A 15,325-nucleotide genomic window follows, 5' to 3' on the forward strand; every position below is an offset into this window, starting at 1 on the left:
CACATTGATTTATTTGCATATACTGAAGAATCCTTGCATTCCTGGGATAAACCCCACTTGATCATGGTGTATGATCCTTTTAATATGCTGTTGGATTCTGTTTGCTAGTATTTTGCTGAGGATTTTTGCATCTTCGTTCATCAGTGATACTGGTCTGTAGTTGTTTTTTTGTGACATCTTTGTCTGGTTTTGGTATCAGGGTGATGGTGGCCTCATAGAATGAGTTTGGGAGTGTTTCTCCTTCTGCTGTATTTTGGAAGAGTTTGAGAAGGATAGATGTTAGCTCTTCTCTAAATGTTTGATAGAATTCGCCTGTGAAGCCATCTGGTCCTGGACTTTTGTTTGTTGGAAGATTTTTAATCACAGTTTCCATTTCAGTGCTTGTGGTTAGTCTGTTTATATTTTCTATTTCTTCCTGGTTCAGTCTTGGAAGGTTGTGCTTTTCTAAGAATTTGTCCATTTTTTCCAGGTTGTCCATTTTATTGGCATATAGTTGCTTGTAGTAATCTCTCATGATCCTTTATATTTCTGCAGTGTCAGTTGTTACTTCTCTTTCATTTCTAATTCTATTGATTTGATCTGATCTTTATAATTTCTTTCTTTTTGCTTACTTTGGGGTTTTTTTGTTCTTCTTTCTCTGAGTGCTTTAGGTGTAAGTTTAGGTTGTTTATTTGAGATGTTTCTTGTTTCTTGAGGTAGGATTGTATTGCTGTAAACTTCCCTCTTAGAACTGCTTTTTCTGCATCTCATAGGTTTTGCACCATTGTCTTTTCATTGTCATTTGTTTCTAGGTATTTTTTGATTTCCTCAGTGATCTCTTGGTTATTTAGTAGTGTATTGTTTAGCCTCCATGTGTTTGTATTTTCTACAGTTTATTTCCTGTAATTGATATCTAGTCTCATAGCGTTGTGGTCGGAAAAGATACTTGATTCGATTTCAGTTTTCTTAAATTTCCTTATTTATTTTCATTTTGGTTGATCTGTCCATTGGTGAAAGTGGGGTGTTAAAGTCCCCTAATATTGTTGTGTTACTCTTGATTTCCCCTTTTATGGCTGTTAGCATTTTCCTTATGTATTGAGGTGCTCCTATGTTGGGTACATAAATATTTACAATTGTTATATCTTCCTCTTGCATTGATCCCTTGATCATAATGTAGTGTCCTTCTTTGTCTCTTGTAATAGTCTTTATTTTAAAGTCTATTTGTCTGATATGAGAATTGCTACTTCAGTTTTCTTTTGATTTCCATTTCCATAGAATATCTTTTTCCATCCCCTCACTTTCAGTCTGTATATGTCCCTAGGTCTGAATTGGGTCTCTTGTAGACAGCTTATGTCCAGGTCTTGTTTTTGTATCCATTCAGCCAGTCTGTTTTTTTTGGGTTGGAGCATTTAATCCATTTACATTTAAGGTAATTATCAATATGTATGTTTCTATTACCATGTTCTTAATTGTTTTGGGTTTTTTTTTGTAGGTCTTTTCCTTTTCTTGTCTTTCCTGCCTAGAGAAGTTCCTTTAGCATTTGTTTTAAAGCTGGTTTGGTTATGCTGAATTCTCTTAGCTTTTGCTTGTCTGTAAAGGTTTTAATTTCTCCATCAAATCTGAATGAGATCCTTGCTGGGTAGAGTAATCTTGGTTGTAGGTTTTTCCCTCTTATCACTTTAAATAGGTCCTGCCACTCCCTTCTGGCTTTCAGAGTTTGTGCTGAAAGATTAGCTCTTAACCTTATGGGGATTCCCTTGTATGTTATTTGTCACTTTTCCTTTGTTGCTTTTAATAGTTTTTCTTTGTATTTAATTTTTGATAGTTTGATTAATGTGTGTCTTGGCATGTTTCTTCTTGGATTTATCCTGTATGGGACTCTCTGCTCTTCCTGGACTTGATTGACTCTTTCCTTTCCCATATTAGGGAAGTTTTCAACTATAATCTCTTCAAATATTTTGTCAGAGCTTTTCTATTTCTCTTCTGCTTCTGGGACCCCTATAATTCGAATGTTGGTGCATTTAATGTTGTCCCAGAGGTCTCTGAGACTGTCCTCAATTCTTTTCATTTATTTTTCTTTATTCTGCTCTGCAGTAGTTATTTCCACTATTTTATCTTCCAGGTCACTTATCCGTTCTTCTGCCTCAGTTATTCTGCTATTGATTCCTCTAGAGAATTTTAAATTTCATTTATTATGTTGATCATCATTGTTTGTTTGTTCTTTAGTTTTTCTAAGTCCTTGTTAAATGTTTCTTGTATTTTCTCCATCCTACTTCCAAGATTTGGGATCATCTTTACTATCATTACTCTGAATTCTTTTTCAGGTAGACTGCCTATTTCCTCTTCATTTGTTTCGTCTGGTGGATTTTTACCTTGCTCCTTCATCTGATGCGTATTTCTCTGTCTTCTCATTTTGCTTAACTTACTGTGTTTGGGGTCTCCTTTTCTCAGGCTGCAGGTTCATAGGTCCCGTTGTTTTTGGTGTCTGCCCACAGTGGGTAAGGTTGGTTCAGTGGCTTGTGTAGGCTTCCTGGTGGAGGGGGCTGGTGCCTGTGTTCTGGTGGATGAGGCTGGATCTTCTCTTTGTGGTGGGCAGGACTGCGTCCGGTGGTGTGTTTTGGGTTGTCTGTGAACTTGGTATGATTTTAGGCAGCCTCTCTGCTAATGGGTGAGGTTGTGTTCCTGTCTTGCTAGTTGTTTTGCATGGGGTGTCCAGCACTGGACCTTGCTGGTCATTGAGTGGACCTGTGTCTTAGCATTGAGATGGAGATTTCTGGGAGAGCTCTCGCTGATTGATATTACATTGGGCCAGGAGGTCTCTGGTCCAATGTCTGAACTCAGCTCTCCCACTCAGAGACTGAGACCTGACACCCGGCCAGAGCACCAAGACCCTTATTAGCTGAAATGCCAAGCAGAATGCCTTTATGGAAAAGTCTCTGCTGATCCTTTATAGGTTGTCTGTAGCACTTAGGTCATACCAGTCATTGTCATAAGTGCTTTATATCTATTAATTAAATCCTCGCCATAACCCTATGAGGTATGGTCAGTTCTTGTGAGTCATAGTAGTTACATTCTATGGTCACTGCAAATACTGAAATAAAGAATCATGGCTCCAAGGGGAAAATCCAGGGTTAGGTCCCTGAGAGCTAATTCATCAACTGGTCAGTATATAACCTTGTTTTATTGTGTTTCCGCTTAAAGACACCTTATTAAATATATATTGTTCATTCATTAACACTGAACTGACAGCCAATAGCTCTATAATTCATGCCTCAATGAAGCTTATCTAACACATGATTTTTAGCACTTCAGCACTATGCTTGGGAGCTAAACAGCAAAATCACCAACAAAAAGCACAAAAATGCAAAAAAATGTGTCACTAATAGACCACAAAAAGGACACTTGTTCCCAGTACAAGAGTGGAAACATGAGAACTTGTGCCTCGGATACTGCAAAAGCACCATGAGTATTGATTTGGGGATCACAGATACATTTTAGTGAGTGGGCCAGTTTGCAAATATGGAATCTGGGAATAGTGAGGCTGTGTTGTAATTACATCTGTAATCCCTACTTGATAGCAGAAGAAACTGAGGCCCAAGAACTTCAGTAGCTTGCTCAGGGGCACTCACGGCCAAGCTGGAATTCAAGTCCTGTTCTACTTGAGTTCCATAGAAAGAGTAGAGCCCTCCTAGGGTGCAGGAAGGCGTGTATCTAGCTGCTTATGTGGTGTGTTCTAGACATGGTGTTTGAAGTTTGAGACCTGCCCTGAATTGTTATAGCTTGGGGTCCAGAGACACTGGCTTATTTTTCTCTCTTAAGGCTGTGAAGCCAGGGGCCAGTGGGAAAGAAGGGTGGTGGCTTGAAGACATTTAAGAGGTCATCACCACCAATTCTAGGACAGTAATCTTTCACATGTCTAGAATCTTTCATTTCACCATGTGGACTCACATGACCTCCAAGCTGATCAAATTGTCTTCTACCTTTGGAAGGTTTTAAAAAATGTTGACTAATGTGCTAGTGTCAGTGGGATCTCTCATACTGGGGCCCAGATGGCCTGACTCTTTTCCCGTAATCTGCTGCTGGGTTACCTGAGCTGATGCAACTAACTCACCCAGGTCTTTCTGCACTGCCCGCAGTTACAAGGCCCGTAGCCCTGGGCCAGGCAGTGACTCTTAAGAAGTGACTGCAGAGGCACCAAGGACTCCTGTTGCAGGAAGGTGCGCCTGGCTGGAAGAATCCACTCCAAGAGTTGTACTTTAACTTTCTTGAAAGACAGAGGAGAGAGGGGGGAGGGTCCTGCATGCTGTTCCCAGAAACTGGGCCTCAGGTCAAGAAGTAGGAGGTACATGCTTTACCAAGAAGTCAGCTGCTCAGAATTCATCTGAGGATGACTTTTAAAGATTTGCTTCCCAGGCAACCCCCAGCATCCTTCTTCCCTTTTTGTGAGTTGTGTTGTGTTAGTCAGTCTTGGTGACATTGGAAGTTCCTGAGAAGATATTTCTTTCTCGTACATATCCTTTGATCTAGGTTTCCTGGAACTTTTTATTCTCTAGACATCTTGAAGTGATCTTGCCACTACACCTTTGTTTAAAAAGTGAATTCTGCTTAAATGTTGGGTAAAATAGCTTGTTATGTTGGCAGTGGAAGTCCTTTTCAGTCTGGTTAATACATGTTTGTTTTGTGACAATAATATGCTGTGCACTCTATTCTTTGGTGTCTTTTTTAGGAAATAATTTTGGTGAGACAGTATGTATCTAAAGAACCCCTGTACTCCCTGGAAAGGAATAAGAGTTTACTGAATTGTCTCTCACTTATTTTTTTTTTCCTTAACTTTTAAAGTTTTGTGTTTGTATATCAGAGACTGAAAACATACAAACATATGTACAGTGTAAAGAACAACTATAAAGTGGATATTCCTGTAACCACCGCCCAAGGCAAGAGATAGCTATCGGCAGCCCCACATCTCTCACCCCTGATTGTATCTAGACTTTTGTGATAGTCATCTCCTTGCTTTTCTTTATAGCTTTACCACCTATGTATGCACCTTAAAAATGTTCTTTAGTTTTGCCTGCTTTTAAACTTTACATACATAGGATCAAACTGTGTATGTTCTCGCCATCCAAGTTGGTGCATGTAGTTGGTGGTTCTCACTGCTTTATAGTATATTTCCTTTGGTTCACCCATTCTTCTGTTGGTGGACTTTTGGGTGGTTTCCAGTTTGGGGCTATTATGCATGGTTTCGATTTTAAAGTCAGCACGTAAGGGGAAATTGTTCATCCTTTAGCCATACTGGACTTCTCCTGGGTCCTCAAATACACCAAGCATGCGCTGTCTCAGAGTCCTCCCTGCCTGGAATGTTCTTTCTCCACTTACCTGTCTGGGAAACTCCCTCACTTGATTCAGGTCTCTGCTCAAAGTCGTTTTATCAGAAAATTCTTCCCTGACCATCCTCTTTAAAACAGTACTCTTCGCCCTCTCTCTGTCCCTTAGCCACTGTGTATTCCTTCAGAGCCCTGATCACCACCAGACGTAAACATATGTGCTTACTGTCTGCTTCCTCTGGAAGACTCTTAAGCCCCACCTTCATGAATTTAAGCAGCTCACACATGTTAAGAACTTGTCTGGAGAGTGGATTCCAGCCTCATTTCTACCATTCAGAGCCCTGTGAAGTTGGGAAATTGCAGTTCATTCATTCAGCAAATTGAGCATCTACTAAGTGCCAGATCCTATTCTAAGTACTCCAGATACATCACTGAGCAAAAGAGATACAGATCCTGTCCTCAGGGGGCTTTTATTGTAGTGTGTGTGTGTGTGTGTGTGTGTGTGTGCGGGGGGGAGGGGGTGGCACAATAAGCAGTAAATGTAATAAGTAAATTAGAGGATAAATAAGTCCACTTGTCCCTCAGTATCTGCAGGGGATTCATCCCCCCCACCTCCCCCAACCCAGGGATACAGAACTCATGGATGTGGAGGTGGAGCAGGGGCAGGGGAGCATGCTTGCCATTTTAAATAGGTTGGTCTGAGTAGGCCTCATCGAGGAGGGGATGTTTAAACAGCGATTTGAAGGAGGGGAGGGCGTGAGGCATATGGACTTCTGGGGGGAAATATTACAGGTAAAGAAGCAGCCAGTGCAAGGGCCCTGAAATGGCAGTGTGACTGGTGGGTTCAGGGAACAGCGAAGAGGCCAGAGTGGCTGGTGTGTCACGAGGGCATTATAGACCGTTGTATGACCTTGGCTTATATTCTAAGTCAAATGGGAGTCATTGGAGGGTTTTGAGGGAGGGAGGTGACATGATCTGATTTACATATTAAAAGGATCCCTTTGATTGTATTAAGAACTGCGAATTGGTGGAGGCAATGGTAGGAAGAGGTAGATCAGTGAAAAATATTTGCAGGTATTCTTTTGCAAGACACAGGTGCCTTGGCTTGGAAAGGGGTAGTGGTAGAGGTGGGTATTTGTTTAATGTATTGTTAATAGGATTTTCTGTTGGATTAGATGTTGGGGATGAGAGAACCAAGGATTTTGGCCTGAGCTACTGGAAGGTTGGATTTCCCATCATCTGGGTGGGGAGGCTGCTGATGGGGAGGTTTGGAGGGAAGGTCAGGGCTTGGTCCACCATGTTGAGCTTGAGCTATCTGCTAGCCATCCGTATGGAGACGGGAAGAAGGCAGGTAGATGCAGGAGTCTGGGACTTGGGGGCAAGGTCTGAGCTGGGGCTACAGGTATGGGTTTGAGAATCTTCCTCAAGAGGATGGTATTTAAAGCCATGAGACTGGTATGACATGACCGGGAGTGAATATAAACAGGGAAGAGACCAAGGGCTGAGTCTGATCTTCCTGAGCCCCAGCTTTTCCTCAGCTGGGAGACATAAAAATCATGTTTCCCCTTCCTACTTCACAGACTTCTTGTCAGGACCATCTTCAAGGCTTTAAAGCACTTAAAGCAATGGATGAAAGGCGTGATCACACCGTGCTCTGTTTCAGCCTTGGGATGAGAAGGCATGAAGGGTAGGAACATGTCAGGGACTGGGGCCCAGAAAAGCACCCAGAGTTTTCCTTCCTGTACTTTGAGAAGGTTGATACCTCTGGTGTTGAAGGAAGTCATGACGAGCCTTGGTAGTTAAACAATGAGAAAAGCTCCAGAATCTATGGACCGATGTTTAGACTTGGGGTTAAATAATGTTTAGACATTGAATTAACTTGGTCAGAGTATCTGTCTTGGAAGCAGTGAAGGAAGGAAGGAAAGAACAAGGGAGGGAGGGAGGAAGGAGGAAAGGAGGGAGAGAGAAGGCAGAGAATAGAGGAGGGAGGGAGGGAGTAAAAGAAGGAGAGGGGAGGGCTTCCCTGGTGGTGCAGTGGTTGAGAGTCCACCTGCCGATGCAGGGGACACGGGTTTGTGCCCCGGTACGGGAAGATCCCACGTGCCGTGGAGCGGCTGGGCCCGTGAGCCATGGCCGCTGAGCCTGCGCGTCCGGAGCCTGTGCTCCGCAACGGGAGAGGCCGCGACAGTGAGAGGCCCGCGTACCGCAAAAAAAAAAAAAAAAAGAAGGAGAGGGTAAGGACCTTCGCTTCTCCTGCCCCTTCACCAGGAAGTCACCACAGAAGGAGGAAGGGAAAAGTCTGGAAGCCAGGGGCAAAGAGGCAGGCCGGTTCCTAGTGGGGAATCAGATAGGAGGCCTTAGGTAGTCAAGGGGGTCGCACTAAACAGCCTTTTGGGGTCTGTTTTTTGACACCTTTGTTTGCTCTTTACTGGAGATGTTCTCTCTTCACTGTCAGAGCTTCAGTCTTGGACCAGTGAGGGCTGACGCCCAGCCTGTCTGTGGGGAGAGCAGTAGAGTCACTGGAACCACTGGCCTCAGCAGCAGGCCTGTGAGTGCGTGTTTTGTGGGGCTTTCCAGAAGCTTTCACACACAGTCCTTTGCTGGTAGTGAGGACTCACGGGAAACCCTTGTGAGCAGCTGTAATGCTGAGTGGCACTTAGCATGCAGTCCCCGGGCACGGAGTGCAGTGTTTCTAAGCCTGGAGTCTCCTTTTAGCCCTAGATGGTATTGAAAGAAAAGATTCCCAAGTGATTTGGTCCAGCGCCCTAGGTGGGATTGGGGGTGGAACCTGAGACTTTAATCATCCTACCTTTTGGGAGTAAAAGCAGCCTCTGCTTTGCTTGTGTGTAACTTCAGAGCCACTTCTCAAATGCCCGAGGTTAATAAAATATTTATCATCAGCAGATGGTGGCCGGGGGCAAAACGGCCACTCTCACTTTCCTCAGAACCTTTTAGAGGTCATTATATGGGGGAGGGAGGGAAAGTGAAGCTCCGATTCAGTGCCCTCTTCCCCCGCCTCTGTCCTCCCAGGGCTTCTGGCTCAGACCCCAGGGCCTTTGCATGGAGCTTTCTTTACACAGGTCCCACAGTCCTTCACAGTTTCAGGAGCACAGAGGTTCCCAAGCTGCTTCTTTAGTTGTTTACTTTAGGCCTTTCTTTGCTCTGGTCTCTTCTTCATCCTAAACGTTCAAAATAGAGGCACACATGTAGAGAGCAAACGTATGGACACCAAGGGGGGAAAGTAGGGGGGGGCAGTGGTGGTAGTGGGATGAATTGGGAGATTGGGATTGGCATATATACACCAATATGTATAAAATAGATAATTAGTAAGAACCTGCTATATAAAAAAAAATAAAATTCAAAAAAAAAAAGAAAAAAAAAGCAACAAAGTGGATGCTGCCTTGACTGGCTGGTGGAGCAGGACGGAAGGAATGGGGACCAGGGATCCCAGGAGGCAGGCTGGTCTGACAGGTCCTTCCCTCATTCACTTTCACCTTGACCGGTGTTTTGGTGAAATTATTAATGATTTATTTAGCAGTGAACCCCACCATGTCTGTGCCCCCAAAGAAACCTGACTTGTAACTCTAACAGATGAGAAGAAGGTGGTGGGAGCGAGGTCCAGGTGAGGTAGGCAGCCAGGCGGAGTAGGGGCTGCACTGCAGAGGAGGGCAGCCTAGACCCCGAGCTTGAGAGCATCACCCTGGGTGAGAGTCATTGCTCACCCAGGGGCAGAAGCCCTTGGTTCTCTTCCCTGTTTTATATCGTCCCCTGGGGGTGGGCGGATTAGTGACTAGGCAGAGTCTGAGGCTCACGGGACTTCAGGGGAGCACTGCTCCTAATTAGGGGGATCTGGGGAGGCACTACCTATCTGGAGACATCCGCACAGGCCTGACGCTGACCTGCCTACAGGGGTTGTAAGTTAAGGATGAGGGGCTACTGTTTGACCTTGGCTGGAGTTACACGTGTATGGGGGTGGTGGGGGGAGAAGAGAGAAAGAGAGAAGACAGAGAGATTGATTGATTAATTGATTGGTTGTGAGAGGGTAGGAGCAACTGACCAGGGAGGCGGCTGTCTACTCAAAGCATGCAAAGAAACTGTGGGTTATCAAGCAGATAGGGACCAAGATAGCTTATTCTTGGTCAAATGTTGTCTATGACTGCTTATTCAGGTGGGTACCGGCCAATGTCTAAACCTCCTGCTCTAGGGAAGTTTTACTAAGCTACGTCCGGGATTTCCTTTAGCACGTTGGGATCACAGCTCAGTTTGTTCCATTTAAGTATTGGATACTTAATACTTTTAACACTTCTAAAGCAGCTACTCTGTGCCCACCCCCGCCAGGTGATGTGGGATGTGAAAGAAATACTGGGTACAATCCCTGCCCTAGAGGAATGTATCCACTTGATGAAGAGACAAGACTCATACAAATGAAACAAACTTAGGGAAAAATAAAAGACCGGTTTTGGAACGTACTCGAGTTTTAGGACCCAGGAGGGATGTGTGCTGTGGTGTCAGCAGCCAGTGGCTGCAGCTTCTGGTGAAAGCTGTGCCCCCCCCACCCCCCCCACCCCCACCCCGGGGTCTGGATGCCTTGAGGAGAAGCCCCAGGGGACTTTGCCGGTTTGCGCGGGGAAACACATGTAGTTGTTACCTGAGCCGCTGCATTTGTGGGTGTATCCCCGTCACAGCACTTGGATTCAGTCTCATAACCGTGGCTGCTTGGAGACGCCCCATCGAGGACCTTGTGCTGGGGGGGGACTGTCCACTGGCTGCCTGTCTGGGGAGAAGTCAAACAACCCGTTAGGCTTGTCCCTGCCTGCCAAGTGGGATAGCGTCATCCATCCTTCTGACCTCAGATGGTTGTACAACAGGAGGGATGGAGCGTGGAGGCCCTTGGGTGAGCACCGTGTGGTTTATCACTGGCTGCAAAATCTACTTAGGCAAAAGGAAGTTGGAGTTAATACTCTTCGCGCTCTGACACTGCAGTGCTGCCTGCTCTGGGGAATTTCTCTTTGTCCCAGTGTTCTCTCTCTCTCTCTGGGCTCCCCTGGTCTCTCCAGTCTGCCTTCCACCCCTGCTCCTTTCGTCACTCCCTGCTTGTTCCCAGACGCTTCCTCTGATCCCCGGCTTCTGCAGTGATGGAGATGCACGAGCATTTCTCCCAAGTCTAGAGCTCCCGCCCTGTCCTCACTCCTAAGCCCAGATCCTGATCGCTGTCTGCACGTCCTGAAGGCGTGCAGGTCGGCCTTGGCTTCGTCCCAGGTCAAGGCATCGCCCTCACACGGTCAGCGCTGACTCCTCTCCTTCCACCTCTGTGCCGCCCGTCCCCAGTCACCAGGGCGGCCACGTCTGAGCGTCTCTGATGCTGCTGGAACCCAACCTCTCGCAGCGATTCCCCCTCTCGTTCTCGAGCCCACACCCTTCTTCACTCTCACTCCAACCAGTATTTCGAAACATTTAGAATTAAACATTTACTTATAGAACTCCACCTTTCCTATGCCCCAAAGAAATCTTCCCTGTAACTCTAACAAATGAGGTTTAAACAGAGCGGCTTCTTTCTCTCTCCGCCCAGGCAGCCCTGCCCATCTCCTGCCCCACTCCTCCCCAGCAGTGGCCCCGAGGCCCCCTGACACTAGGAACTCAAAGAACATGACAGGAAAGCCACACCTACCCTCTTGCGACAGTTGATTGTGACAGCCTCCTAAGCTATCTCTCTGTTCCTTTTTCGTCCAGGGTTGTTTCTGTAAAACCCAGACCTGACAAGGCTCAAAACCACCTTGATAGCTGGCCACCATTCACAGAACAAAGCCTGAACTCCAGCAGATCCTCAGTCTGACCCCAAATCACCTTTTCTTCCCTCCCTCTGGGCCTGTGTGGTTGGGCCTGCGTGAACCCTTGGAATTCCCCAGCCCTGCAGGCACTTTAAGCCTCCATACGCTGCTGGTGCTGTTCCCTCTGCCAGGAACACCTTTCCCCGTGCTTCTCTTCCTGAGGAAAGACTGTGTGCTCCTTAGGTCTGGGTTAGAGGTCGTCGCCTCCACGAAACCTTTCTCGAACTTCCTTCTCATCAAACATAATGTGTCACTCCTTCCCTGTTCCTACAATTTTCTGTTTGCACTTAAAAAAAAAAGTACTTACCTCCTTGCATTAGAGTCACACCAGTAGCAGGGACAATGTGCTCTTTTTTTTTTTTTTTTTGCGGTACGTGGGCCTCTCACTGTTGTGGCCTCTCCCGTTGCGGAGCACAGGCTCCGGACGCGCAGGCTCAGCGGCCATGGCTCACGGGCCCAGCCACTCGGCGGCATGTGGGATCTTCCCGGACCGGGGCACGAACCCGTGTCCCCTGCATCGGCAGGCGGACTCTCAACCACTGCGCCACCGGGGAAGCCCCCATATTGTTTATTGAAAGTATTTGGATGTGCATATTTATTACTTAGTTTTCTTGTTGTAGGGAATTTGATAGATACTACATACCATTGCACTCTACATTTACTGCATTTCCTTGAATTCAGAGCCAGTAGAAAGTTCATCTCTTCATGTTAATTGTTTTCTTCTTTTAATCACATGAGAATTCTATTCCCCACTGGATTTCTTTTTTTCTTTTTTTTTTTCTTAGCTGCTGGGATACTCTGTGCTAAATTTCATGCTTAACATAGTAAAATTACCTCTGCCCAGGTATCATGTTGTATCTGTCCTCTGTTGTTTTTATTATTTATTTATGTTTGGCTGCTCTGGGTCTTCACTGCTGTGTGTGGGCTTTCTCTAGTTGTGGCGAGCAGGGGCTACTCTTCATTGCGGTACATGGGCTTTCTCTAATTGTGGCGAGCGGGGGCTACTCTTCATTGCGGTACATGGGCTTCTCATTGCGGTGGCTTCTCTTGTTGCGGAGCATGAGCTCCAGGTGCGTAGGCTTCAGTAGTTGTGGCTCGCAGGCTCTAGAGCACAGGCTGAGTAGTTGTGGCACACGGGCGTAGTTGCTCCACGGCATGTGGGATCTTCCTGGACCAGGGCTCAAACCTGTGTCCCCTGCATTGGTAGGTGGATTCTTAACCACTACACCACCGGGGAAGTCCCTCTGTTGTTTTTAAAGTGATTTCTTTGTTGTTCTGTTGTGTTATACTTAATTATTAAAGACAATTCAGATTTTTTTGTTAGGAATACATATATTTATATGTTATATCATATACATTTTTATTTATATTATATATTAGCTACATATGATGTATATATCATATGTAATATACATTACAAAGCCCTTATACCCCCTCTTTTATCCCATAGTGATAACAATCCATATTCTTCCTTTGGAGCCACGCTGGTGAGGGATGATGAAAAGAATCTGTGGAGTGTGCCTCATGATGTGTCCCACACAGAGGCAGACGACGACAGGATCCTCTACAATTTGATCGTTGTTCGTAATCAACAGGCCAAAGATTCAGAGGTAAGCACCTTTTGAGATCTTGCTGTGTGCAGGTGATAATGTCCAGTGAAAAACAGCAATAACGGAGAAGACCAGCTTAGAATAGAGAAAAGAATGAAGGATGAGATGCGTGAAACGTAGGGCAGGTCTTTTAGCAGCATCTAGTTGCTAATTTTAGCTGGTCTTGGTACACCTGTTTAATACACAGATAAGACTGATTTCTAATTGTTACCCTAATGATACAAATTACAGCAGTAGGGAAACAGCAAGGCAGTGCTGTTCAGATCGTGAAAATACTTTATGGTCTTAAGTGGCTTAACCAGTCCATCTCTAACCTTTCCAACTGTTTAGCAAGACACCATTAAAGATTCAGACTGAAGGTTGAGAGGTACTTTGCATCATCACTACTTCTGAACTAATGGGGCCTGAATTGTTTTTTTTTTTGTATCTTCTTAAATTGTGCTTATGGATCAAACAGCGTATCTGCCATATTTGAGGTGATTTTTGTGATAAGGCTTGAAACCATTCTTAATGGACTTTTAATCAAAGTCATTGATATGAGAACACCAGAATATTGAAAAGGAGACAACTTCATAAATGAAGAGAAAACAGCAAAAGGGATGATATTTTATTTTCTCCTTTATTCCAAAAGTAGTATTATAGTACTCTACATAATACAATATAATATTACGAGTATCATTTTCCAAGTAATACAACCTAAGTTTTCTAACTTCTGTGTTCATCTGTTAGTTCTGAGTAGATGCCTATATTTGATATGACTTTATGTTTTCCTTTCTAACATATAGTAATTGAGAAGAACAGAGACATTTAAAACCTCAGGCTTAGGCTATGAAGAAAGGCACCAGAGTGTGTATGTATGGGAGCAGGGTTATCTGGGGGGGGGGTGTGTGCCTGTTCCTTATCTAGGTTTCTTTATTTCTGCTAATTAATTGTTAACTGCTTCCCCCCCCCCAAAAACATGCATTAGCAGGAGATGATAACTTTAGAAGAGTCAAGTGTCCCGGTCCTTTTATTCTGGTGTGACTTGGGATGCCTTTGGGGGGTTGGAGGTGGGCTGAGAGGTGGGGAATGACAGTTGCCTCTGGTTCTTGAGGCCTGGGGGAAGAGTAGGCTGGAGAGTCCCGCAGTGGCTTTGATGAGCCTCCTTTCTTGGGTGTGGAGTGCTGGTAGGGACAACTTCTGCTAGATACCCATCACAGCGCTTAACTCAGAGGCATAGCATATTAGTGGCCATGCACTGCGCTACCCCTGGCTTCCCCCCCGCTATCCCCTCCTCCACTGGTAACATTTAAAGGACATCATAAAGGCTGCTCAGGCCAGGAATAGCCATCCTGGCTGCCCTTCCTGAGCATATGGACAGGAATTCTTGCATGACCTTGTTTTCCCTTTAACGGGAAGCGCTAATCCTTGCCCTGCTGTACTGGGCTGACCCGTTAGGGTTTCTGCTGGTGAGAATGGAACTAGTTCTTCTCTTTTCTTCCTTTTCTTTCTCCACTCTGTGCAAAGCTGTGACAGCAATAGGGAAGTGATATGTATATATAGCACACGTTTCTCTGTCTCCCCAGGGCCTCGGGCCAGATGTGAAAGGGCCTTGAAGGGTGTTTGCACTGAGCCTGGCAGCTCTCTCTCGAGGAGCTCCTGTCTCTCTGCCCTGTTTGTCTTTACTTTTGAAAAGGCAGTAGAGGAGGCAACGTGAGCTGCAAAGTGCTCTGAATAAGCACAGCTTCCAAAGCGGCCACCGTGTCATTTCTGTGCTGCTCTTGGACCTGTGTGAAGGGCCTTCCAGAAAGCTTTTTCTTTTTTTTTTTTTTTCTTATTAGCTGAAATTCAATCTTTATTATTTAGGTACAGAAGAAATAAATAAGAATAGAAGCAATGTCTTTTATCCTATATTTTCCTCAATATGTTGGAAAAAACCTCTTCTTGATTTGAATACAAGTACACCACTACTTTGTCATCTAGGCCATTTAATGTTGTGTAACATGTATATATACAGCACCTCACATTCATATTTAATGGAGTAGTGTACAATGAGTGAGTTCCGGATGTAGAAATGTTCTGTACGTAGTTTGACTGGTAAACTTCTCAGCGGCACGGATCGTGTCTCTATCTTACACTTTACCTTTACTTTAAATGGCTACAGGTCCCAGTTTTGGGAACTTTTTATAACAGTGATTCTCAAACTTGAGTGTATATAAGAATTACTTTGAAAATAAGTTTCCTGGACCCCATCCCCAGAGATTTTTTTTTTGAATTTTATTTTATTTTTTTATACAGCAGGTTCTTATTAGTTATCTATTTTATACATATTAGTGTATATATGTCAATCCCAGTCTCCCAATTCTTCCCACCTCCCCTGCCCCGAAGGCTTTTTCTTCTCCTTGCCTAAGAAATGAAGTCAAGTTTAACTCTAGAGGAACTCTGCAACCAGGACAGGCCGTCAGGTCAATAACATGAAGATGTGATGATAATGATTTTATATGAAATGATGTGAAATGTCTCTGTTCATGGTGCTTCCTTTTTTTTCAGGTGTAAAAAAAATACAGATACATACACAAGGTATATATAAAATATATTTTAAGGTATG

At 44.7% G+C, this 15,325-nt stretch overlaps 1 pseudogene across 1 annotated transcript in view; it reads left to right on the forward strand.

Moving 5' to 3' along the window:
• LOC309809228 overlaps window positions 1-15,325 on the forward strand; it is a 109,724-nt pseudogene that overhangs the window by 52,788 nt on the left and 41,611 nt on the right. The window contains exon 5 of the transcript XR_014296191.1: window positions 12,579-12,738. The product of XR_014296191.1 is annotated as an uncharacterized misc_RNA (transcript). The remainder of the gene's footprint in view (window positions 1-12,578; window positions 12,739-15,325) is intronic.

This window comes from Mesoplodon mirus, assembly GCF_964341445.2.
Source record: "Mesoplodon mirus genome assembly, chromosome: 8".
NCBI lineage: Eukaryota > Metazoa > Chordata > Mammalia > Artiodactyla > Ziphiidae > Mesoplodon > Mesoplodon mirus.